The 21451-nt window shown below is 50.7% G+C and overlaps 1 pseudogene; it reads right to left on the bottom strand.

The window, feature by feature from the left end:
• Positions 1–331: 331 nt before the first annotated feature.
• Positions 332–21451, bottom strand: part of LOC119350141 — a 37364-nt pseudogene continuing 16244 nt past the window's right edge.

The following is a 21451-nucleotide window of genomic DNA, read 5'->3' as shown; positions in this document are numbered from 1 at the left end:
CGTGATTGTTCGTGACTCTAGCATTATTGCTGCACTTGGAGGCCTGTCCGGTCGGCCCGCTACACGCTATTTTGACATTCCGTTCCTAAAAGCGTGGATTATGACATGTCCTATCCCGATCACAAACCTTGAGCCATATACATAGCAGAATTTACTTTTGGGTTCAAAAAATATACATAGCAGAACATGTACTCACATTTACAAAGATGATCTAAACACAAAATAATAGAAAGATGATTTTTCATGATTACCCAAAGTGATACAACCCAAACAAAAGCCAATAAACAAATAGCACAAAACCAGGAGATGGATCGATTGAGACTTAAGAGTTTCATTGATGTAGCACACACCTTAGGGAGTTGCCTTCCTCCAGCGGCTGAAAAGCCTCATTGATCTTCGAGAATGACATCTCGTGGGTTTTGAAACCATCAAAATTACCTCCTGCCAAAAACGGTCATTGCCATTTATTAAAGTAAACTATTTTTATTCATCATAAGTTTTACATTTTACTACAACTTCTATAACTTAATGTAAACTGTAAAAACGTCTTTTATTAAGTTACAGAGAGATTACTATTTTATTGGCATGTATTTTAGTGTCGGCAAACTATTAAAAAATATGATAACCCCTTGCATGCACTGGTCGGCGAGATGCTTAGCTGGGATTGCCCTTTAAGTCGCCAAAGGTGCAGCCCTGTGATCCGACAGCCGTTGACCAGCTTCATGGGATGGAGCGGCATCATCCTAGGCATCAGATGGATCCCCAATTCCAGAGTCAATCCTCGGATTCATACGATTTTCGAGACTGATTTTGTGTTTCTCCTCAGAGCAAGTACAATAGAGCTTAGTCAGCGGGCTATAAGGAATAAACTAGTATATTTCTGCTTAGTTGGAAGAAAGAGAAGAGGAGAGAGAAGGTAAGCGGGCTCTTCGTGAAGAGCCAGCTCTAGCACGTGCTCCTAGGCACTTTGTGAGAATGAAAGGTGGGCCACATAATAAAAAAGTAGTATACTTTTTTGATCTAATATTATACATGTTAGCTATAAGATGGGTTGTAGATGACATGGCACTGGCTTATAGCCAGCAGCTGGCTATACTATTAACCATGCTCTCAGAAAAAAGGAGCCTACTTGTGTCCCTGAATTGGATACCTAAATCAAAATTCTCCTAAGAATATTAATAAATAAAATTGCTCTTCAGAAAATATTATTTTGACAGTTGCTCTTCATCAGACAATTTAATGACAAAAGTTGATTGCGACGGAAGTGTGATATGCATACGTCGTGTGTGGAAACGAAGGCCTCTCGAAGCACATCAACGTTGTTGCCGCTGCACTAGAAGGCTCCCTGATGACCTCGTGGACGGGCTTGCTGCACGCCTTCGAGTTGATGAAATCAGTGATGCCCATCTCTTTGCCTGCAACGTACACATAACACATCAGAGATTAATATTGCCCACGGAGAAGAAAGTAACGTTCATGGCTGAATCTTAGTAGAAGTATTTTCATTTACAGATTCACTTTGCTACTTTGCCTTTGTCCGTGACTCACTGGACACGCATAAGGTACAACTTTTTTTTCCTCAAAATGGACAGAAAATGAAAGATAGCCTCCAAATTGCATTGCAGACAAGGTGTTTATTAGAAAGGGACGTTCACAGTTGCAAGATGGAAAATGACATTGAACAAGAACAACGTGGTTGAACTTGCACCTTTGGCGAACTTTTCAGGGTTGATATCGACGCCGACGATCCGAACCACCCCTCTTATTCTTGCACCTTCAGCGGCCTAAGGTAACGAAAAAATTACTGAAAAATTCAGTCAATTTTTGTAAAAAAGCTCATCACTAGCTCATTGTAACTTTTATTACTAATTGTGTTTTACTTTGAAGAAAATAACAATAGCTCTTTAATTGACTTACCATGGGACCAACCCCACCAAGTCCAAATGTTCAGACGGTGGATCCTTGGGAAACGTTAATTTGCAGTGTTCCATGCGGCTCCCACTCCTAAAAATTGAAAACAAAATTACATGACATCACAAATTTGTTATACTAATGACCATGGTTGAACCCGTAAAAAAAGTTAACGTAAATGCATTATGGAGCAAAATATCTTAGGCAGTAATTCTGTGTACATCCTTGTTGATGATTTACACTGTTCTTATGAAATTCCTGTGTCTAGATTCACCCATAAAAAAAAAATCTTGTGTCCAGGACATCTTCTCCAATAGCGTCGATACTAGAACTTTTTGCACTCAAATGTGTCTTTCATTCTAGAGAAGTCCTCACAGGGTTATGAAGCATAACACCCACTTTTGAAATTAATGTACGACAATAACTTTATGTCGCAGCTAATAAGATTTTCTATGAACTTTTTTTTTTGCTATTGGTGTGCAGAGTGAGTGACAGCGAGCGAAGTCATCATCTTCATTTTCAGTCTGGCAAATCGCCATGCTGCCATCGAAATTAACAAACCAATGGCACTGCCATCCAAATTAACAAACCAATGGCACACCTAGTTAATAAGCTAGCTCAAACCCATATGCTTTCAAAGAAAAGCTACTCTCCGTTCACTACTATAAGATGTTCTAACTTTTCTGCTTCAGATCTATTTAGACACATTTTAGTGTGTTTGTTCACTCATTTTATTTCGTATGTAGTCCATATTAAAATATCTAAAACATCTTATATCTATGAACGGAGAGAAAGTTCGGGAGAAAGTTCGGTGGGCGAAATGACGCTCCCCATGCCCACGCTCCTACGGTGCGCTGCTCCGGCGCCCACAGCCACCGACACCGACACCGCCACCGTTGCCGCTACCCAGCTCCCTACCCAGCCGAGCCACTCATCCGCCTCGCCCCGCTTCCCCCCGGGCTTCCCCACCCCAAGTTTTGCTAGCCAGTCCCTCATGACTGCGTTGTTCCCACGGCTGCTTTCAGCCGGTTCAGATCCAGCCTCCCCTCGCGGTTTAGGGCCGATCCAGGCTCCCTCCCGGAAGATCCGCCCGCTATTACTGCTGCCTCGGCGTCAGGTCAAGCCCCCCAAGGTCCGCTTTGCTCTGGGTGAAGGCATGCTCTGTCCACCTCCTCTGCAGCGCATTCATGGCATCCCAAAGCCATGCCTCAAGAAGGCGTCGTCCCCCAACAACTCGTTAAAGCACCGTATTGGAGGCGTGCTCTCTCCCCCAACAACCAATATTCAAGCCATCGATCTCTGTCTTCATTTTCCCCATCTACTGGCAGATCCTTTGTTAAGCATCGCCACAGAGTTTGCCACAGATGCCTGGAGAAGGGCCACAACAAGATCGGTTGTCGGGATCCTTATAAATGCCTGATTTGCCGAAGAAGCTGGCACCGGGCGAGCCAGTGCTCCAGTTCCCCTCCAACCCCACAGCCCTGTACAAGGACCACTCCACCTTCTCTGGTCAACCCTCCTGATCCGCCTCTGTCCCAAGACCCTACCGCTTCAGGCCTGCATCTCGTCGCCCCTTTGCTGTCGGGGTCGAGTATGCCGCACGTGGGTGACCCCTCGCTGCGCCCGGCTGAAGGCGATGTGGTCGTCGTCTCCACGCCGGCGATGGATGCCTAGGTGGCCAGCCTCGCCAACCTCCCGGCGGTGGTGTGGCTTGGTGGCAACCGCCCTGCTATCACCGCCTCCGTCATCAGAGACGTCGTGGCCGCGGGCGTCTACCATTCTCTGTTGAAAGTGGTGCCTTTCTACCTAGAAGACTTCCTCGTCAGGTTCGACTACCAGCACCACCGCAACTTGGCGACGGCTGCCCCAGGCTGGTTCACTCACTTCAGCTCCGATTTTGGCAACCTCGACATCCACATCGCCAAGTGGAGGCTCAATGCGCACACCGACGTCGTTCAAGCAGACTACCACATCCAGCTCTGCCTCGAAAATGTCCCGTTCAATGCATGGAATGATGTTGTCGCGGCGCAGGTGCTCGGGTCGAACACCTTTCTGCACTACTTCGACATCGCCTCCGTGCAGTGCGAAGACGCGGCCACGCTCAATCTGTGGGCTTGGTCGGCGGACCCCAGCAAAATTCCCAAGGTGCAGAACAAACCTTCACCTGCAACCAGCCGCTGGCGGGCAGCACCCCTGTCCCTGCTGTCAGTCGCCAAGGGCTGCGTCGGCGTGTCCTGGTCCACCTGGACCTGATGGAAGATTACCTCCAAGACTCGGATGGCCGCATCCCTTGACGCCCTCGCTCGCACCCCCACTTCAGCTGGCGCTACGGTGTCGTGGACGGCGAGGCCCGTGCTCGTGACCGCCAGGTGGCGGGTGAGCGACGCCGGGACCACGATGATCGCGATCAACACGACGACGGCCGCGACAGAGATGGCGACCACGATGGGCGTGGCAGGCGTGAAGACCGCAATGCTTCCTCTTGGCATGGCCTCTTTCGGAGCCGCTCCAGGGCTCCTCGCCGTGATGATGAGCGGTCAAGCGGCTCACGTGATGATCAGCACCGAGACGACCACGACTCCTGCGACCTCTATAGTGATGGTCGTCGGCGGGACCTGCCGGATGCCCGGAAGATCGACAGCGCCAAGGTTCAATGCCTCCTTGACGGAGCAATGATCCTAGCTTCTGGTAGAAGGGCTCGGCACCGCGTGACATGTCTAGAGCGGCGTTCCCGCTCTTGCAAAGCCGTTTGCGTCTGCCGCACTGAAGACACCAGGGGCAGATCACCACCACCGTCCCCACGCACGACCTCCCTTTTGGGGAACGTCGCAGAAAATAAAAAAAATTCTACGCTTTCACCAAGATCAATCTATGAGTTCATCTAGCAACGAGAGAGAGGAGGGCATCTACATACCCTTGTAGATCGCGAGCGAAAGCATTCAAGAGAATGGGGTTGAGGGAGTCGTACTCGTCGTGATCCAAATCACCGATGATCCTAGTGCTGAACGGACTGCACCTCCGCGTTCAACACACGTACGGTTGAGGAAGACGTCTCCTCCTTCTTGATCCAGCAAGGGGGAAGGAGAGGTTGAAGAAGATCCAGCAGCACGACGGTGTGGTGGTGGATGCAGCAACGATCTCGGCAGGGCTTCGCCAAGCTTCTACGAGAGGGAGAGGTGTAGCAGGGGAAGAGGGAGGCGCCAAGAGCATGGGTGCGGCTGCCCTCCCTCCCCCCTCTTTATATAGGCCCCCTAGGGGGGCGCCGGCCCTAGGAGATGCAATCTCCAAGGGGGGGCAGCGGCCAAGGGGGTGGCTTGCCCCCTAACCAAGTGGGTGCGCCCCCCACCCCTAGGGTTTCCAACCCTAGGCGCAGGGGGGCCCAAGGGGGGGCGCACCAGCCCACCAGGGGCTGGTTCCCCTCCCACTTCAGCCCATGGGTCCCTCCGGGATAGGTGTCCCCACCCGGTGGACCCCCGGGACCCTTCCGGTGGTCCCGGTACAATACCGGTGACCCCCGAAACTTTCCCGATAGCCGAAACTTGACTTCCTATATATAATTCTTTACCTCCGGACCATTCTGGAACTCCTCGTGACGTCCGGGATCTCATCCGGGACTCCAAACAACTTTCGGGTTACTGGATACTAATATCTCTACAACCCTAGTGTCACCGAACCTTAAGTGTGTAGACCCTACGGGTTCGGGAGACATGCAGACATGACCGAGACGCCTCTCTGGTCAATAACCAACAGCGGGATTTGGATACCCATGTTGGCTCCCACATGCTCCTCGATGATCTCATCGGATGAACCACGATGTCGAGGATTCAATCAATCCCGTATACAATTCCCTTTGTCAATCGGTATGTTACTTGCCTGAGATTCGATCGTCGGTATCCCAATACCTCGTTTAATCTCGTTACCGGCAAGTCACTTTACTCGTACCGTAATGCATGATCCCGTGACCAGACACTTGGTCACATTGAGCTCATTATGATGATGCATTACCGAGTGGGCCCAGAGATACCTCTCCGTCATACGGAGTGAAAAATCCCAGTCTCGATTCGTGCCAACCCAACAGACACTTTCGAGATACCCGTAGTGCACCTTTATAGTCACCCAGTTACATTGTGACGTTTGGCACACCCAAAGCACTCCTACGGTATCCGGGAGTTGCACAATCTCATGGCCTAAGGAAATGATACTTGACATTTGGAAAAGCTCTAGCTAAACGAACTACACGATCTTTGAGCTATGCTTAGGATTGGGTCTTGTCCATCACATCATTCTCCTAATGATGTGATCCTGTTATCAATGACATCCAATGCCCATAGTCAGGAAACCATGACTATCTGTTGATCAACAAGCTAGTCAACTAGAGGCTTACTAGGGACATGTTGTGGTCTATGTATTCACACGTGTATTACGATTTCCGGATAACACAATTATAGCATGAATAACAGACAATTATCATGAACAAAGAAATATAATAATAACCATTTTATTATTGCCTCTAGGGCATATTTCCAACACTCCCGCGATATGATCGAGCTGCGACCTTCCTCGAAGCTCACTGTCTGGCTATGATGCACAACCCTGTGCTTGGGCTCGCCTGTGATACCTGAAGCGCCACCAGACTGGTCCTCCCCTGCTCGTTTGAGGCAACGATCGGGTTCGGTGCCCCCAAGTCCAGCCACACCTGTCCATGTACCTGTTGCTGCTGTAGATGATGAAGACCGAGTAGTGGTGAGCCCCCTGGTTGTGGCTTCGACCCAAAGTGGCTCTATAGGCACTCCCTTGTTTGTGCCTTGTCCAAGTGGCATCCTCCCGACGCCCAACTCCACCCCGCCAAGGCCGCCGACTATCCTAAGGAAGACCCTGGCTAGTGCCACAGGACTGAACCTGATCCGAAGCAACCCAAGGCTACAAGTGAAGAACAGAGACATGCCGATTGCTTTGATGGTGGAAAGGATCCTCTGCCAGTGCATGGGTATGGTCGATGAGGGGGAGATGGTAACAAAGGCTGCCATTGCCAAATATGTGGCCCTCTTTCGTGGTCAGCTTCCTGACTTGGCTGTTGGTGCGCTTTGAGCGCCCTTCAGGCTTGATTGTGACCTCGCCACTGCGGTGGAAGATGCTTTGCTGGATGACGGAGGAGGAGCTGGGCTGGAACTTCAAGGGCAAGGCAGAGAGGACACGACGACGGCCTGATGTTGCCACTATGTTTAGCTTCTGATGTACCCCAGTTTCTATGATTAGTTCGCCACTTGTCGATGCTCTAGATAGGCCTGTTTGTAGCTTTGTTCTTCAGCTACTCCCTGCTGTAGCCCTGGGAAGGCTCTTGTTTCCTCCCTATGTTACCTCTGATGTATCCTGGTCTTCCAATGAATGAAAGCCTTTCCATCCTAAATTGGAATGTTTTTGGTCTTAAGTGTCTGAATTAGCGTACTACCGTTCATGAGACATTCGTCGTACTTCTTGCAACCTTGTTTGCCTCCAGGAAACAAAATTGGCAGCGGTTGATCCTTTCTTGGCTGCTTTTTTGGGTGGCCAACGACTGAAAAGCTATGCTAAGCGGCCAGCGGATGGAACTAGAGGAGGCATCCTCCTTCTCTGGAATGAAGACTTCATTAAGGTGGATAATATTTCCTTGGGCACCTTCAGCATCTCTGCTAACATCACTATTGTCAGCACCCTTGTTTCCTTCAAACTCACTTCGGTTTATGGTCCTACTAGAAGCAACCTTAAAGATGCTTTTTTCCAAGAGCTTTTTAGCCTTAAACTGCAACAGGGTACGCGATGGCTAGTTACAGGCGATTTATCAAATCTACCGCGCACGAGACAAAAACTGTGCAAGCGTGGATTGCTCTCGTCTTGTGCACTTCCGATATGCCTCAACTCCTGTGAGCTAAAAGAGATCCACCTCCAGAACAGAAAGTTCACTTGGAGCAATGAGCAAGCTAACCCGACCATGAGCAAGTTAGATTCTTTCTTCTGCAATGACGACTGGGACGTTGATTTTGGCTTTCACATTCTCCATGCTCTCTCATCCTCGCTCTCGGATCACTGTCCACTGCTTTTGGCTAGCGACAAGAGACCAAGACGACCCAAAACTTTCCGATTTGAAAATTTCTGGACGAAGTTGCCCAACTTCAAGAGAATTGTCCAAGATGCTTGGAGCAAGGGAACAAGCCACTCCGAGCCCTATCAAGTGCCCTTTCACAAGTTGAAAAGAACAAGCCACTGCCTCAGTCGTTGGAGCAAATCCATCTTCTCAAATCACAAAGTGCAGCTCCACATGGCCCTCGAGATCATCCATCGCCTCAACGTGGCTCAAGAGACCAGGACACTCAGCTTGGCTGAATGGAATTTGAGGAAGGACCTCAAAAAGAAGGTGGTGGCCTTGGTAGTTCTTGAGCGAGCCAGGAAAAGACAATGTTTGAGTGTTAAGCTGCTCAAAGAGGGGGATGCGAATACACGTTTCTTTCACATCTGTATCAACCATCACCGAAGGAAAAACTTCATTCATCGCCTTAAGCACAACAACGGTTGGGTCACTAGTCATGATCACAAGAAGGACATTATCCAGAGCCACTTTTCAAAAGCCATTGGGAAGGGCCTCCCACGCTCCAAGGACTTCAATTGGGGCTGCATCCCATCGTCGAGTTGTGACCTCTCCGACTTGGGTGCCCTTTTCACTGAGGAGGAGGTCCGGCCTGCGATCAACGATCTTCCAGGGGACAAAGCTCTGGGCCCTGACGGTTTCACATGAGTCTTCTTCAAGGAATGTTGGGACATCATTAAACCCGAGATCATGCTTGTTGTAAACAGTTTCTCCAATCTCCATGTCAACAATCTTCACTGGCTCAACTCAGCCAACATTACTCTCATCCCTAAAAAGGATGGAGCGGAGGACATCTCTGACTTCCGACCAATAAGTTTGATTCATGCGGTTGCTAAGATTATCGCGAAAATGATGGCCACTCGACTGTCCCCTCACATGCCCGAGATGGTTTCCAACACGCAAAGTGCTTTTATTAAGAAAAGAATTATTCATGATAACTTCATGTATGTCCGCAGCTTGGCCCTTCGATTCCACCATACCAAATCTCCAACACTGTTATTCAAACTTGACATCAAAAAAGCCTTTGACTTGGTTCGATGGGACTACCCCATGGACTTATTGCATCACCATCATTTCCCAAGTTGTTTCTGACGAAGTCATGTACCTAGGGTAGGGTCATGAACCTGTCCAAGGTACCCTCCCCAAGGACATCTGTTAGAAGAAGCCGTCTTCCAGTCCACCAAGAGGAACTCCACTCGACAGACTAGAAGACACCTGACGAACCTGAAGACACTCGACCAATGAACACTCACTCGACCATCAGGAGTTCAAGATCTACTCTGTATCCAAACAGTCTGTAATTAAGTAGTCTTAATGGTCATGATGACACTTTATGTAGGCCGTTACCAGGAACGCCAGACCTTAATGTACTTTAAACCCTCTGCTACGTGGGCTTCTTGGGGTCTTGGCGTCCTCTATATAAGCCACCCCTCCACTAGTAGAAGGGTTCGCACCCCTGTAACTTACACACACATAATCCAGTCGACCGCCTCCGGGCTCCGAGACGTAGGGTTGTTACTTCCTCTGAGAAAGGGCCTGAACTCGTAAAACACTTGTGTGTACAACTGCTCCATAGCTAGGATCTTGCCTCTCCATACCTACCCCCTATTCTACTGTCAGACTTAGAACCACGACAGTTGGCGCCCACCTTGGGGCAGGTGTCTTAGCGACTTGTTGGAGAAGTTGCAATCTTTTCAATTCCCATCATCATGGTTTCAGGTGGAGTTTTGGTTGAGGGCCGTAAGATCCGTCTCGGCGCGCTCACATTCGTAGCCGATGACTCTGCCTGGCTGCAGGAGGCTCCGCTCGACGTGGATGCGCTCCCGGTCCGCGAAGCTACGCACTTTCGAGCATGCGTCCGCGGTGTCCTTCTGCGGCAACCATCGACTCAGTATCGGCCGGTTTTCGTGTCATCCTCCCTCCCAGCTTCCCGCTGGCGTAAGTGCTCCGGTCGGTCGAGGCTTCAGCGGTGGGTGAGGCACGTAGTGGCTCGCCAGTCGACCACTGCCCAAGTCACGGCAATCGAGCCCGATGAATCTCTCTATGGCCTGTTCGACCTGTCGACTGGCTCCGTAGAGACTGCATCCGAATGCGACAGCAGTGATCCGGCGGCGGAAGTCTTGATGGTCAATGGACCGCATGTTCCCCCCGGCTTTCCTGGCGCCGAGGGAGGTAACGGCGGAGGCGACCCATCGCACGACCATGAGGAGTACCGCCCCGAGCCCCTCGACTCGCAGCAGAGGGAAGAGCTTCGCCGCCGGAACATGGATGCGCTTCATACTCCGGTCGTTGGAGAAACCCCCGAGGCTCGCGCCTTAGAGGACGCGCGCTTGGACAACCTGGCTGAGCGCACTCGGCTGGAGAACCTTCAGCGGGCACTCGACGAGCGCGCGGCAACGGATTCCAGACTCCAGTCGATGCCAACTCTTTAAACCTCCGACGCAGGTATACCGCACTCCAATCCAGAATTTGGCAGCTGCAAAACATATAGCAGAATCGATTCAGCCTTCCCAGTCAGAGGCTGGCAGAGGCTTGATGCAGATCAGGGATTTGCTCTGGGCAGCTGGAGATCAGGATTCGGCTGTGTCGCAGTCGCGGAACAGGATTCATAGCAGGTCCGTGGCGGCGAATACTGTCCAGTTAGCTCATAGTCCTAGATCGCCCCCGAGGCGTGAAGGGCATGGCGACCGACACGATCAGTACAGGAACTATGAGTAGGATGATCACCGAGTCGATCGCAACGATCGACATCGAGTGCCCACTCCTCCCCGGAGGGGTGGATCATATATGCCTCGATAGCAGGATGATAGACGCCAGTATAGTGGCGGGCGAAGAATTCCAGTCAACCCAGAGAACCAGGCTTTGATGCGAGATCCATCATCGTTCAAGGTCTGGTCGACCAAAACAGAGCCCACAGAGAGGGTAATGACAGAGATGTACCCACCAGTAGCCGAGTGCACGTCTCCGGACCAGAGTGTTTCAGCAGAGCCATCAGAGCCGCGGTGATTCCTCCCAACTTCAGGTTGGCGACTGGAGTCAGCAAGTTCAACGGTGAGTCCAAGCCCGATACTTGGCTTGAGGACTACTGAGTGGTTGTTCAGATCGGTGGTGGAAATGACGAGGTGGCCATGAAGCATCTGCCTCTCATGTTGGAAGGGTCAGCCAGGGCATGGCTGAATCAGTTAACACCCAGCAGCATCTACACATGGGAGGACCTCTCCCGAGTGTTTGTCAGGACGTTCGAAGGAACGTGCAAGCGGACGGCGGGACTGACAGAGCTGCAATCTTGTGTACAGAAGTCGAATGAGACTCTGAGGGATTACATCCAGAGATGGATCACACTGCATCACACAGTAGAAAATGTATCTGATCACCAGGCAGTTTGCGCCTTCAAGGAGGGTGTAAAGTACAGAGAGCTAAGCCTGAAATTCGGCCGAATCGGAGACATGTCTCTGAGTCGAATGATGGAGATAGCCACCAAATATGCCAATGGTGAGGAAGAGGATCGGCTCCGGAGCAGCAAGCACAAGTCAGTCGCCCAGGACACCGGAGGCGGAAATTCCAGTCGGAAGCAAAAGCGTAAAGCTGAACCAGCCGCACCTGGAGAAGCCTTGGCTCTGAACCAAGGAAAGTTCAAAGGGAAACCCAAGGGGCCTTGGAACCCCAAGAAAGTAAAAGATAAAGAAGGAAATGACGTGTTGGATTTACCATGTCACATCCACACCAAGAAAGACGAAGAGGGTAATTTCATCTACCCGAAGCACACCACTCGACAGTGTCGACTCCTGATACAGCAGTTCCAAGGGAAGCAGCCCAAGGACAAAGAAAAAGAGTCGGACAAGGTTGAGGACAAGGAGGATAGTGACGAGGAATATCCGCAGGTCAATTCCACCTTGATGATTTTTGTCGATGTTGAGAGCAAAAACCGACTGAAAGTTATAAACCGAGAGGTGAATATGGCTGCTCCGTCAACACCCAATTACCCGAAGTGGTCTCAGACTGCCATTACATTCGACCAATCTGACCACCCCACGCACATAGCCACCCCTGGGAGGCAAGCTCTGGTGGTCGACCCCGTCGTTGAAGGCACTCGACTGACCAAAGTGTTGATGGATGGCGGCAGCAGTTTGAATATACTATATGCTGAGACGCTGAAAGGGATGGGCATTCCGATGTCCAGACTGAGCACAAGCAACATGAGTTTTTATGGAGTCATCCCTGGCAAGAAGGCCGCATCACTCGGCCAGATTGCTCTTGATGTAGTTTTTGGTGATTCAAAGAATTTCCGCAAAGAGAAGCTGACATTTGAGGTTGTGGATTTCCAGAGTGCCTATCATGCAATTTTGGGCAGGCCAGCTTATGCACGTTTTATGGCTCGACCTTGTTACGTGTACCTCAAACTAAAGATGCCTGGCCCTAAAGGAGTGATCACAGTCACTGGTAACCACAAGAAGGCAGAAGAGTGCTTCCAGAAAGGCTCAAAGATCGCCGATGCTCAGATGGTGGCAGAAGAGTGGCAAGAACACCAAAGGAATGCAGACCCGAGTGATTTGTTGCGAGCCAAAAAGCCCGCTACGGAATCAGCATTTCATTCGTCCGGTGAGACAAAACCCGTTCACATCCACCCGACCGACCCTAACGCTGCTCCGACTCAGATCTCCACAACACTCGACCCCAAATAGGAAGAAGCGCTCATCCAGTTCCACCATGAGAACTGGGACATCTTTGCATGGAAACCTTCTGACATGCCGGGTGTACCCAGGGGACTGGCTGAGCATCGTCTACGAGTCGATTCAAAGGCAAAACCTGTGAAGGAACATCTGCGACGGTCCGCCGTCCAGAAAAGGAAGGCCATTGGCGAGGAAGTGGCTCGGCTCCTAGCAGCAGAGTTTATCCGAGAGATTTACCACTCTGAGTGGTTCGCCAATGTCGTCATGGTCCCCAAAATAGACAATTCGCTTCGTATGTGCATCGATTTTAAGCATATCAATCGGGCCTGCCCGAAAGATCATTTTCCTCTTCCCCGCATCGACCAAATAGTCGACTCGACTGTGGGATGTGAGCGACTTTCTTTCTTGGACGCTTATTCCGGGTACCATCAGATCCGTTTGTTTGGACCCGATGAGATCAAAACGGCTTTCATCACCCCATTCGGGTGCTTCTGTTATGTCACCATGCCATTCGGCCTCAAGAATGTCGTAGCCATGTTCATGAGGATGATTCAGAAGTGTTTGCTCACTCAAATCAGTCGGAATGTGGAAGCTTACATGGATGACATTGTGGTCAAGTCACAGAAAGGTTCCGACCTGCTGACTGACCTCGCTGAAACATTTGCCAACCTCAGGAGGTACGATATCAAGCTTAAACCATCCAAGTGCACATTCGGAGTTCCTGGTGGAAAATTACTCGGTTTGCTCGTTTCCGAACGAGGAATCGGTGCAAACCCAGAGAAAGTAGGCACAATACTCCGAATGAAATGACCCGTGCGTGTGCATGATGTTCAGAAGCTTACTGGTTGCTTGGCCGCTTTAAGTCAATTCATCTCTCCTCTTGGTGAGAAGGCATTGCCTCTTTATCGACTGATGAAGAAGTCAGACAAGTTCGAGTGGACTCCTCAAGCTGACGCAGCGTTTGCAGAATTTAAAACCCTGCTTTCCACCCAGCCGGTGCTTGCTGCTCCAATCAGCAAAGAGCCTTTGCTGCTTTACATTGCAGCCATAGGACAAGTCGTCAGTACTATACTTAAGGTCGAGCGGGAAGAAGAAGGGAAAGCCTTCAAAGTTCAGCGCCCAGTATATTACATTTCCGAAGTCCTGACCCCATCCAAGCAACGATACCCTCATTATCAGAAGCTTGTATATGGGATTTATATGACCATGAAGAAAGTTGCTCATTACTTCTCTGACCATATTATCATAGTCGTCACCGATGCCCCCTTATCAGAGATTCTGCACAACAGAGACACAACCGGTCGAGTGGCAAAATGGGTGATTGAACTTCTTCCCCTAGACATCAGATTTGAGGCAAAGAAAGCTATCAAGTCCCAAGCAATAGCAGATTTCCTCGCCGAGTGGACTAAACAGCAGTTACCGACCCAAGTTCACTCGGAGCACTGGACTATGTTCTTCGATGGATCCAAAATGCTGAATGGTTCCGGTGCTGGAGTGGTCTTGGTTTCCCTCTGAGGAGATAAGCTCAGATATGTACTCCAGATTCACTTTGATTCCTCCAACAATGAAGCAGAATACGAAGCACTCTTGTACGGGTTGCGTATGGCCATTTCACTCGGCGTCCGTCGCCTTATGGTCTACGGCGACTCGGACTTAGTGGTCAACCAAGTGATGAAGGAGTGGGACGTCAGAAGCCCAGCCATGACTGGATACTGCAATGCAGTCAGAAAGCTGGAGAAGAAATTTGAGGGATTAGAGCTCCATCATGTTCCCCGACTGAAAAATCAAGCAACCGATGACTTGGCGAAGATAGGTTCCAGGAGGGAAGCCATTCCGAGTGGCGTGTTTTTGGAGCATGTTCACACGCCGTCGGTTCAAGAAGATCCTTTCACTGAGGAAGCCCCGCAGCCAAAAAGCGCCACAGATCCGACTGAAGTCGAGGTCCCAGCTGTGGTCGACCTAATCATGGAAGTTCTGGTCATCACTCCCGACTGGACAGTGCCCTATATCGCCTATATTCTGAGAAAAGAGCTCCCCGAGAATGAAGAAGAGGCTCGAGAGATCGTCCGCCGATCCAAAGCCTTCACCGTCATGAGGGGACAGTTGTACAGAGAAAGTGCGACTGGAGTCAGCCAGAAATGCATAACATCGGAAGAAGGTCGAATGATTCTCAACGACAACCACTCGGGGACATGTGGCCATCATGCGTCCTGTCGCACCATCGTGGCTAAAGCATACCGAGCGGGTTTTTACTGGCCTAGAGCAAATGAGATGGCGAAAGAGATAGTCAACAAGTGTGAAGGATGTCAATTCTACTCCAATATGTCGCACAAACCCGCCTCAGCCTTGAAGACCATTCCACTCGTCTGGCCTTTCGCTGTATGGGGGTTGGATATGGTTGGACCACTGAGAACAGGCAGAAACGGCTACACCCATGTATTGGTAGCAGTCGACAAGTTCACTAAGTGGATTGAGGCTAAACCCATCAAGAATCTGGATGCCGGCACCGCCATCAGTTTCATCAGGGAGTTGGTATTCAGATATGGAGTTCCCCACAGTATCATCACAGACAATGGGTCAAACTTCGACTCTGAAGAATTCAGAGCCTTCTGCGCATCTCAGGGTACACGAGTCGATTATGCTTCAGTCGCCCACCCTCAGTCGAACGGACAAGCAGAATGAGCAAATGGCTTAATTCTCCAAGGGTTGAAACCCAGACTGATGCGCGACCTCAAGCACGCAGCTAGCGCATGGGTCGACAAACTTCCGTCGGTTCTTTGGGGATTAAGGACCACGCCAAACCGGTCGACTGGGAGGACTTCGTTCTTCTTGGTCTACGGAGCTGAAGCAGTCTTGCCGAGTGACCTGCTTCACAACGCACCCCGAGTCGAACTCTACACCGAAGCTGAAGCAGAGCAAGCTCGACAGGACACGGTTGACCTTCTAGAATAAGAAAGAGAGATGGCCTTGATCCGATCGACCATTTACCAGCAGGACTTGCGTCGCTTCCATGCTAGAAATGTGAAGAGTCGAGCTTTCCAGGAGGGAGATTTAGTTCTCCGAGTGGATCAGCAGAGACCACACAAGCTTGCTCCTACTTGGGAAGGTCCCTTCATCGTCACCAAGGTTCTCCATAATGGGGCATACCGCCTTTACAATGTCGAGCACTAGATTGACGAGCCCAGAGCATGGAACGCGGACCTGCTCCGCCCTTTTTATACTTAAGTTTTTCACTCGGATGAGTTGTAATAAAAGTACTCCTGTAGTGTATTCATCAAAGACAAGAGTTTCATAATTTTCTCAGTAATTGTTATTGCTTTTGTTCTCATAAATCTGTCCCCCAGTGGGTGGCTTGGCTGCGAACCCGTTTCGCCTAAGCTTGTAAAAAATCCTACCGAGTGGTAAGCCAGCCTTCCACTCGGAGGCTTAGCTGCGAATCCGTTTCTCCTAAGTTAAACAAAATCCTACCGAGTGGTAAGCCAGCCTTCCACTCGGAGGCTTAGCTGCAGTCCAAGTACTCGCCTAAGTAAACAAAATCCTACCGAGTGGTAAGCCAGCCTTCCACTCGGGGGCTTAGCTGCGGCCCAGTGCTCGCCTAAGTTTTTGAAAATCCTACCGAGTGGTAAGCCAGCCTTCCACTCGGAGGCTTAGCTGCAGCCCAGTGCTCGCCTAAGTTTTTGAAAATCCTACCGAGTGGTAAGCCAGCCTTCCACTCGGAGGCTTAGCTGCAACCTAATGTTCGCCTAAGAATAAAAGACATCGTACGCTTCGCAAGGAGGATGAGGCGCAGGTCGACCCCTGCTTCCTCCCTCCCAGCTACGTCACAAACACAACGTGCGTTCCGCAAGGAGGACGAAGCGCGGGTCGACTGCTACCTTCTCCTCCAAAGCCGTGCCATGAAAAACCTACCGAGTGGAGAGCAAACCTCCCACTCGGGGGCTTAGCTGCAGCCCAGTGCTCGCCTAAGTTTCTAAAAAACCTACCAAGTGGAGAGCAAACCTCCCACTCGGGGGCTTAGCTGCAGCCCAATGCTCGCCTAAGTTTCTAAAAAACCTACCGAGTGGAGAGCAAACCTCCCACTCGGGGGCTTAGCTGCAGCCTAGTGCTCGCCTAAGTTTCTAAAAAACCTACCGAGTGGAGAGCAAACCTCCCACTCGGGGGCTTAGCTGCAGCCCAGTGCTCGCCTAAGTTTCTAGAAAACCTACCGAGTGGAGAGCAAACCTCCCACTCGGGGGCTTAGCTGCAGCCCAGTGCTCGCCTAAGTTTCTAAAATCCTACCGAGTGGAGAGCAAACCTCCCACTCGGGGGCTTAGCTGCAACCCAGCACTCGCCCAAACATGACGAGCACAAGTCGACTGCAATTTGTGCTTCACTCCTACCTGCAAAAGAGCATTACAGATGCTAGTATATACTCCAATCCAAAGAAGATGGTTGTCCGAAAGAAGCAAATGTATTTCGACGACAAATCAAGTTCGGATAACGTCCTACGGACCCAGAAGTACTCAGGCATCAAGCCTGTTAAAGTTTGTCGGTTACAAAAATCACTCGGCATTCCGAGGCAAATTCAAATCATTGAGCATAGAAGTTTTTTACCCCTCCTGTGGAGGGCTGGAAGGCACAACAAACTCGTCCAGGTCGATCCCATCTGCGATCCGAGTGGCAGCCGCGATGAAGGTCTCCATGAAGGAACGGAAGTCATGCTTCCTAGTGTTGGCCACCTTGAGAGACACCAACTTGTCTTCTCTCGCTTCCTTGCAGTGGACGCGGACCAAAGACAAAGCGACGTCAGCACCGCACCTGGCAGAAGACTTCTTCCATTCTTGCACTCGACTCGGAACTTTGTTCAGTCGAGTCATCAGCGACTGAAGGTCGTTCTGAAGCGTTTCTTCTGGCCAGAGCGATGTGTCGATGCGCAACGTTGCGGCCTTCAGTCTTGCAAGGTAATCAACCACTGCAGCAACGCGAGACTCGAGGCAGAGCACGTTCATAGCGGTTTCATCCTTCACCAGAGAATTGATGGGATCCGAGCTAGTCTCCACTCGACTAGTCTCCTCTTCAAAGTTTTGGCAGAATTCTGTGGACACGATTCAAGGATAAGATGATGCCCTTACAGCAAGTCAGTAATTACCAATCGAAGATAAGGAGTTACCTTCGAGCATGAGGAATAGCTTCTTGGCGAGTCCTCCCAGATAAACCTCCAAGTCATTCTTCTTTCCCGCCAGTTCGCCAGCTTTGTCACTCAGGACCATATTGGCGTTCTTCAGTCGAGTGACTTCTTGGTTGGCCACGTCGAGAGCAGCTTTTAGATTAGTGTTTTCCTCTTCAAGTTTGTTAACAGAAGCCAACTTTTCATCTGCAAGTTTTGTCTTGTCCTAAGCCGCTTTCTGCGCCTCAGCGAGGTCAAGATCCTTCTTCTTCAGAGCATCCCTCAGTTTTTCTGCGAAAATCACATTAAGATCAGACTCGGAGACAGGCAAGAAGCAAAGGCAGTCGTCAATTCTCACCAAACATACCTTTTGCCTCCTCCTTCGACTTCGTAAAGTTCTCTTGGACAAGTTTCTGGTCAATTTCAAGCTGGATATGCTTGTTCTCCAATTCGGTATAACGAGAAACAAGGTCACAAGATTTCTGCGAAAGTTCAGTCGACAAACATCAACAACAGATCACTTCCGAGTGACTAAAAGAAAAATCGTAGTATTTCTAAGACTACAGCTGAACCTAAACATTCAACTGTAGTCTCGGGGACTACACCCAGTGGGTGCACTCAGCGTGCCCCCACTAGTTCTATCAGCTAGACTCAGAGTCGATCAGTCGACCGGAAGCAGTCAACTGTCAGCAGTAAAAAAAATCAGACCATAGCCGACTGCAAGCAATCGACCACGGTCTCGGGGACTACACCCAGTGGGTGCACTCAGCGTTCCCCCACCAGTTTTATTGTTCCACTCGACCATGCTCGAGTGAAACAAGTAAAGTGAGAAATCTCAAGACACAATGACTACAGTCGACTGCCAGCAGTCCACCGTAGAATTGACACACCAAGTGGGTGCATGACAAACATCAAGATTTCCAGTCGATGTTTAACTAACCTGGACATTACTCTGGAGAGCTGACTCGCGTCATAAGCTGCTTGGCTGGCGGTTCGGATCGCCTTCACCTGCTCCATCATAATCCCGGCCTGGCGTATGGCTTCCTTGGCAGCGCTTGCTTGGTCCTTCGGGACGTGGTAGGTGGAGAAGAGAGAAGGCGGGTTAGCACTCGACGACGAAGGGCGGACAACCGTCAACGGCTCCGCAAAGGACACGATAGCCCGAGCAATGTTGCTCCCCTCTGGAATCTGTGGTCCAGGTGCTGACACAACCTGAGCAGCCTTGCCAACAGTCGCCTTCCTGCTCCACCTCTGCCTCAGTGGCGCTTCATCGTCATCATCAAGGAGATTGATGACAACTCTAGGTGTAGCTGCAGGAGAAGTTCAAAGTCAAAAATAAAGATTCTATCGACCAAAAGCAAAACCGCGCAGATCATACCAGGATGAGAAGTAGCAGCATCTTCCATTTCTTGATCCTCGTGCCTGGTTGAAGTCTCAGAAGTAGCAGCGCTGCGATTTCAAATATCAGTCGGTCAGCGGTTGAGTCGACCAAGAATGAAAGACATGAGTTATGCCGTTACCTAGAAACAGTCGGAATCTCCATCCTCATCTTCGGTAAGGCCTTCGCCGGTTTTGTCGGGGCCGCTCGGGGTTGCTTCGACGCCTTTTCAGTCGGCGCCGGTGAAGTTGCCCGAGGAGGTTTCGTCGACTGCCCAGCAGGCACGACTCCCTTGCCACGTTCGGCCACAGGGTCGTGGGCGAGCTTGGACCTCCTTTAGGAATGAGGAGGCGCAACTTCCTCCTCCTCTTCCTCCTCATCGGAGCCTGCATCTTCATCACCCTCATCGGCGTCCGACTCCCACTCCTCTTGGCTTTCGCCTTCGCTTCCTTCCTCCTCTTCGGCCTGTGCTTGCGCCCCGTTGGGCATCGAGTACAACTCGGTGGTTTCCTAAAAGACAACAAGCAAGACAAAAGTCAATCGACTGATCTACGATGAAACAGAACGGACGGAGCAATCGGAGAAAAGTGGTCGTACCTTGTCCGCCTCATAAGAGTGGTCGAGTGGCGGGATCCTCCTGGCTCCACGAGGGTTGTACTTGTTCCCCGTAATGGCAGTCATCCACCTCTCCAGTGTGGCATCATCGACCTCCTCTGGGTGGAGCTGACTGGTGTCTTCAGTACTAGAGTACAACCACATCGGGTGGCCCCGGTACTGGAGCGGTTGGATGCGCCGCCGAAGGAAAACCTCCAGAAGGTCCATGCCAGTCACACCGTCGCGAATCAGTTGGACTACTCGCTCCATCAACATTTTAACCTGAGCCTTCTCCTCCGGAACTACTTTCAGAGAGGATGGCTTGTTCACTCGACTCATAGAAAAGGGAGCGAGCCCAGTCGACTGGTCTTGGCAGTAGAACCAGGTCGACTTCCACCCTCTGACTGACTCGGGAAGGGTCATAGCGGGGAAAGCGCTCTTACTCCTCATCTGGACCCCGAGACCCCCACACATCTGGATTACCTGAGTTCTCTCGTCATTGGGGCTGGCCTTTTTCACTGTCTGAGAACGACAAGTGAATATGTGTTTGAAGAGGCCCCAGTGCGGCCGACAACCCAAGAAGTTTCCACACAAAGATACAAAGGCAGCGAGATAGGCAATGGAATTGGGGGTAAAGTGGTGAGGCTGAGCTCCAAAGAAATTCAGAAACCCTTGAAAGAAAAGGTGCGGTGGCAGAGAGAACCATCGATCTACATGAGTCGCCAAGAGGACACACTCACCCTCCTAAGGCTGTGGCTGCCACTCCATCCCCGGGAGCCTCGCCGCCCCGTGCGCAATCAAGCCTTCGTCGGCCAGGTCGTCGAGATCCTTTTGGGTGATGGTCGAGCGGATCCAATCACCCTGGATCCAACCTTGAGGCAAACGGGACCGCGACGAGGATCCCCCTCGACTGGTCGCTCTCCCCTTCACCTTCGCCGTCGCCGTCGCCTTCTTCGCCCGCTCCAAAGTCGTCGTCTTCTCTTTCACCATTGTCGCCGACGAGGCTGGAACGGAGCAGCGGCGTCGGGCAGTTGGTGGGCGCAGCGGATGAATCTGGAGGCGAGGGAGGAGAAAATGAGGAGGCACTGTTCAAAAAACCTCCGTCGGTTTCCTTATATTGAGTCACTTCTGAGTGACCGACAGGTAGGCCCAGGAGATCCTGTCAAATCCCAAAACAGTCGCGCAGGCGATACGTGGCGAAAAAGGTGGTGCGGGAATCGAGGCGTCCCTGCCTTATCCCATCCGAGTACCACGGTCTTCTCTGCTTCGCGCGCTTCCCAAAATTTCGGATCCCACTAAATCCGCTAACCATAGGGCAACTTGTCAGACGGAAGATCTCCTGCGATCCGTCGCTCAGAAATCTCCAAGTTCATAAAGTTCACTCGACAAATATAAAGAATGGATCAAGGCGACTGAATGAAAGTTGACACCCTCACATGAAAGTCATTGATCCAAGGCAAAACACCTTTACAGCACCAGAAAGCAGGTCGAAAAGATTGCCAACTCCTTCCTCACTCAAACCTTGATCCATTCGGGGGCTACTGATGAAGTCATGTACCTAGGATAGGGTCATGAACCTGTCCAAGGTACCCTCCCCAAGGACATATGTTAGAATAAGCCGTCTTCCAGTC

Source organism: Triticum dicoccoides, chromosome 1B (genome assembly GCF_002162155.2).
Source record: "Triticum dicoccoides isolate Atlit2015 ecotype Zavitan chromosome 1B, WEW_v2.0, whole genome shotgun sequence".
In the NCBI taxonomy this organism is placed as follows: Eukaryota; Viridiplantae; Streptophyta; class Magnoliopsida; order Poales; family Poaceae; genus Triticum; species Triticum dicoccoides.
The sequence above is the reverse complement of the archived record's forward strand: the minus strand, read 5'-3'. Positions and strand labels throughout refer to the sequence as shown.